This window comes from Peromyscus leucopus, chromosome 14, assembly GCF_004664715.2.
Source record: "Peromyscus leucopus breed LL Stock chromosome 14, UCI_PerLeu_2.1, whole genome shotgun sequence".
NCBI classification, from domain to species: Eukaryota; Metazoa; Chordata; class Mammalia; order Rodentia; family Cricetidae; genus Peromyscus; species Peromyscus leucopus.
This window is the reverse complement of record NC_051075.1, coordinates 88,542,082-88,548,081: the sequence shown is the minus strand read 5'-3', so window position 1 is coordinate 88,548,081 and position 6,000 is coordinate 88,542,082.

The window sequence follows — 6,000 nt, the reverse complement described above, 5'->3', positions numbered from 1 at the left end:
GGGTGTGATGGTGCATGCCTGTAAGCAGCACTTGAGGCAGAAAGAGGGGAATCAGACGTTTAAGGTTATCTTCAGCCATTTAGCCAGCTATACGTACTGAGTTCAAGGCCAGTCTGGGCTAAATGAGTTTTGTTTGTTTGTTTTTGTTTAACCGGCTCAGGGCAGAAAAGACCGTAAGTCACCCCAGGAGGTGGTGCCCCTAACACAAAGAGAGGAGTAAAGCTGAAAAGCAGAAATAGATTTCATTAATGCACACACTCAGGAAAGGGACAGATAAAGGGGCCAAGCAGCCCACGTGAGCTTTAGGAGTAAGCAGAGGAAGAACTGGAGCAGGGAGCAAGAAGTATGTAGAATTGAGCAACCCTAGTCACGATGTGTCCTGGCTGGTCACTGTTTCAGCCTGGTTCTGCAGGGTGGTCCAAAGAGTCCCTTTTGCCTGAAGGGACAATATCATTCTCAGAAGATGTTCCTAAGGATGGGATACCCTCATCTGGGAGGTGTTCTGACCTGGGATGCTCTGATGTTCATGGAATCCAAGGTGATGTTAGGTACCTTTGGGGAGTGTCGTGGGATGGTCTTTTTGTTCACTGTGAAGCTGTGTCTCTACCAATACACCTGATTGGTTTAATAAAGAGCTGAACAGACAATAACCAGGCAGAAGAGGACAGGCAGGACTTCCAGGTAGATACGTGATGGGGGCAGGATCTGAGAGTCAGGGAATTTGCCAATGAGACGGGGGGGGGGGGGGGGGGGGAGTCAGACATACAGTATGGAGGGGAAGTAATGAGCCATGTGGCAAGATGTAGATCAATATAAATGGGTTAATATAAGTTATAAGAGCTAGTTGGTAACAAGGCTAAGCTAAAGCCAAGCTTTCATATCAATAAGAAGTCACCGTGTCATTATTTGGAAGCTGGCAGTCCAAAAAAAGACCAGCTACAGGGGAGTAATTGTAAAAGCTGACGATAAGATGTCTCATTTACTTTATTTTTATGCTTTTATCCTTGTAGGGGAATGAGATATCATGGGTTTCTGGCTAGGCATTCCTTGAATGATGAACATGCCTCCACACAGAGGTAACTAGGCAACCCCAAACAGGAAGGCAGACTCAAAATGAGAGCAGAGATGCTAGGCTCTGTCCTGCTTTTAGTTCTCTTATGGGCCCAAGTGAGGAGCCAGTGCTTTTAAACACATGCAGTTTCTAACTGCCTGGTGGACAGCAATTGCCTCATCGTCCGGGTCAGTTTCTGCTCCATCCATCCTCCCATTCCAGCTTCATGGTCTACATCAGGCAGTAGATTGGGCTAATTTGAATGAGAGTAAATGACAGAAGATGGGAAGATAAAGTAGATAGTTTAGGGAGGGGAAGATGAGGAAAGTGGAAACACCCCAGAGGACTTTGGACGCAGTCCTGTGTGATAGCTGTCTCCGCGCAGGGCTCCGAGGAGAAGCTCTCTAAGGAGTGTGACAGCAGGGACAGAATAATGTTCTGTCTTGATAATGCAGCCTGAAGCCAGGCAGTGGTGGCGCACACCTTTAATCCCAGCGCTCGGGAGGCAGGGGCAGGTGGATCTCTACGAGTTTGAAACCAGACTGGTCTACAGAGAGAGTTCCAGGACAGCCAAGGCTACATAGAGGAACCCTGTCTTGAAAAACCCAAACCAGGCCCGGTGGTGGTGGCGGTGGCGGCGGCGGCACATGCCTTTAATCCTAGCACTCGGGAGGCAGAGGCAGGCGGATCTCTGTGAGTTCAAGGCCAGCCTGGTCTACAGAGCTAGATCCAGGAAAGGCGCAAAGCTACACAGAGATACTCTGTCTTGAAAAAGAAAAACCCAAACCAAAAAAAAAAAAAAAAAAAAAAAAAAAAAAAAAAAAAAAAAAAAAAAATTGCAGCCCAGAACTGGAGTGCATGCTTGAGGTACATTCCAGCTACACCCAGAATAGGGAGTCACCCAATGGTTAACCTCCTGGTATCTACTTCTTTCTCTCAGGGCGTGGAGTACCCTTGGTTAAGTAAACACCCCGGAATTTTGTGTAACTGCCACCCACTGAACATCACTGATGATTTGGAAAACCTTCCTCCCTCCCTCCCTCCCTCCCTCCCTCCCTTCCTCTTTGTCTCTCTTTCTTTTTTTCACTTCTTTGTTCATCTGAGACAAGGTCTTGTCATGTAATCTGGCTGCCCTGAAACTTGCTATCAGACCAGGCTGGCCCAAACTTAATGCAATCTTTTGTACCAGGATTACAGGCCTGCACCACTGTACCTGGCTAAGGGAAATCTCCTGTAAATTAAAATATCCAGGAGCTGGTTTCTGAAAGAAATTTCCTACAGTACTCAAGTTCGGTTAATATTTATTGAACATCTAATACATAACAACAATTGTGTCCGTATTTGTAATATCTTGTTGAACTTTGAAACAATTCTACAAGGAGGAAATTAATATCCTCAAGTTTTCAACATGAAAATAAAAATGAAGAATGAGGAAAGTTAATTTGCATAAAGGCAAATGCCCAGTTACTGATTATAATAGTGTTTTGTTGTTTTTAAAAGTGATAAGCGGCGCTGGTTACTGGGTGGAAAGGTCATGAGACACAAGCCACGACAAAACCCAGTATCAGAGCTTTATTAGGAGGAGTGGGGGACAAAAGAACCAGGCCTGGGGAAGAAGCATGTGCAGAGAGCAGAGTGAGAAATAGAGAGAGTGGGGGCAGGAGAGAACAGAGCAGAGAGAGGAGGGGAGTCTGTGTCCGGCTTTTTAAGGATTCCTGTGAACATGCGCAGGTGGGCTTACAGAGCTACGCCACGCATGCACAGATTGTGTGATCACTCAGCGCACATGTAATCACCAGCGCACACTGATGACATAAGATGCAAGACCTCTTAGCTCCTGAACTGTGCATGTGTGGTCATGCAGCTGGAGTGGTGGCAGAATCCTAATAACTTTCTCATTGAGAGGGCCAGCACGCAAATAATGACATGGAGATTTATTATTAATTATAAAAGCTCTGCCTAGGTTAGGCTTGTTTCTAACTAGTTCTTATAACTTAAATTAACCCATATTTTTTAATCTACTTTTTTTCCATGAGGTTCGTTACCTCACTTCCATACTGCCCATTCTGCTTCCTCCACATCTGGCTGGCAACTCTGCCTTTCTTCTTCCCAGAGTTCTCTCTGTCCAGAAGTCCCACCTATACTTTCCTATACATTCAGCTTTTTATTACACCAGTCACAGCAATACATTTTTACACAATGTAGAAATATCCCACAACTGGTTGTAAATCCAGAAATGAAGCATGAACTCACTTAAATCCTACTATGTTTTAACTGCTGATTAGACTGACATGTCTCCTAGATCTCATCAAATTCTTTAAAATATGATAACCTGTTGCCAGGCTCAAAGAATATGAAAAAACTTCTCCAAGACGTTCCAGAAGAGACAGGGTTTTGAATGAGTAAATAATTTGGATTCTTTGACAGATGTTTGTGTGATATTAAAAAACAAACAAACCTCCAAACAAAACCTGATTTGCTATTGATGTATATGTATGTGTGTCTGCATGTGTTCATGTGCACCACGTGTATGCAGGTACCTCATGAAGGCCAGAACAGGTTGTTGGATCCCCTAGAACTGGAGTTATGGGCACTTGGGACCAGCCAAATGTGGGTGCTGGGAACTAGATGCATGCTTTGTAAGAGAATTACATGCTCTTTTTTTTTTGTTTTGTTTTGTTTTGTTTTGTTTTTTTGAGACAGGGTTTCTCTGTGTAGCTTTGCGCCTTTCCTGGAATTCACTTTGTAGACCAGGCTGGCCTCGAACCCACAGAGATCCACCTGGCTCTGCCTCCCGAGTGCTGAGATTAAAGGCGTGCGCCGCCGCCGCCGCCGCCGCCGCCACCACCCGGCGTAATACATGCTCTTAACTGTTGAAAACATCTCTCTAGCCCATTTTGTGTGTCATTTTTTGAGAGAAGGTCTCATGTAGTTCAGGCTGGCCTCAAATTCATTATGGAGCTGAGACTGGCCTCGAACTCTTTATCCTTCTTCTTGTGCTTCCCAGATCCTGGAATTACCAGCATGCACCACACACACACATCTGGCTTTTTGACAGTGCCATATTCACTGTACATTAGTATCCTTGTTTATTCTGCCCTGAGAATAAGCTGGTTCTCTCCCATCCACCATTTCAGAGATTTAACTCAAGTTATCAGCCTTGGTGCTCCCTGGACAGCCAGCCTAGGCTGCTGAGTAAACTCCAGGGCAGGCATCAATGGAGAGGGAGGGCTGGAGAAGTGGTTCGGTGGTTAAGAACACTTGCTGCTGCTCTTCCAGAGGACTCTGCCCTCTTCAGGCTTCCACAGGCACTTGCACACATGTGATGTACATACACACTCAGGCACACATTCATACACATAAATACATCTTTTTCTTTTTTCTTTTAGAGATGGTACCCGATTACCCAAGGTTGTCCCTTGGCTTCCACATACATGCATCTGCTCCCCTCCCCAACACACACATACATACACACATGAATAAGGGCAGGGTATGGTTCTCACTAGTTTTCAGGGCTTGGTCAGAGTGAAAGTGATTGATAAGATGGCACTCCAGTTCTACTCGGTGCATTGTAAGCCCTCATTAGTGTTATCTTTATGCCTCCAGCCAGGGCAACTCATAAAGCCCGCATCACACTGAGTCATCTTAAGCAAATTAATACCAGCGGCAATTTGCTCCTTATCAAAAGATTCCTGTAGGAAAGAGCTGCCCTCAAATACTTAAGCAGCTTTTAAGAACATAATTTGCAAGACGGTTGTGAAAACTCGGAACTATAGACCAAAAAAGGAAAGGATTCCATTCTGAGGCCTCGGAGTCGGTTAAAGCAGAGGCAGGAAGGAGTCAGAGGAGACGACCACCATGACTGGTATTCACAAGTGTATGGAAAGGTTCCCCGGAAACTCTCTGTCCTGAACTGCCCCTCTCCATCACCTTGTGTCTACTTGCTAAGTGACTCCTCAGGTTTCACCATCCAACTCAAATGCCATTTATTACTTCCACCCCTCCAGCATCATCAGCTGAAATTAACTTTTCCCATATCCCTGCCCTGTCCCGGATCTGCTAATTCTGCAAATGCCCGAGGACCAAGAACCAACACCATTCTCCAGGCAGCTGTAGAAGCTGCATGCCTGTGGTCCCCAAACTGGAGGGAGCTAGAGGTGGGAAGATCAGGAACACAAGGCCATTCTCAGTTACTCAGGGAGTTCGAGGCCAGCCTGGACCAATTAAGACCCTGTCTCAGAGAAGACAGGAAGTGGGGAGGGAGGAAGGGTAAAGGGAAAGGCAAGGAAGAAAAAGGATAATTTTGTGAAGATGTAAACACTGGCATGCAAAGGTTCAAGTGTAGCAGAAATCATACTGAAAAGATGATCCAGATACTATGACTCTTTGTCTAAGACCACTTAAAACAGAAATAGCTTGCTGGCAGGCAGGGACTATTCACAGTAAGCTTTTAGTTAACTCAACTACCAAGTTTATACAAGCTAATGATAGCCCCGCCCCTTTCGATGTGTGATGTGTGTGCACTCGGATGTACTTGTACAAGTGTGTTCATGAATATGTGGAGACCCGAGGTTGACCTTTATTACTTTCCCTCTTATTTTTTTGAGACATAGTCTCTCGCTGAATCTGGAACTTGCTGTTTTAAGTTAGACTGGCTGGCCAGTGTGCCTCAGGAACCACAGCCAGTGTTGGGTTTGCAGATACGTATAATACCATCATGCCTGGACTTTATGCGCTGCCAAGGGGCCAAATGCACGCAGACCCTCTGCAGAAAGCTCGTTACTCCTTAAGCCATCTTCCTAATCCCTGTTTTTGTTTCCTTGAGACATGAGCTTGCTATGTAGCTCTTGCTGACCTGGAAACTCATAATATAGACCAGGCTAGTCCCAAACACAAGGCAATCCTCCTGCCTCAATGCTGGCCTTGAATTCATTATGTAGCCAAGCCTG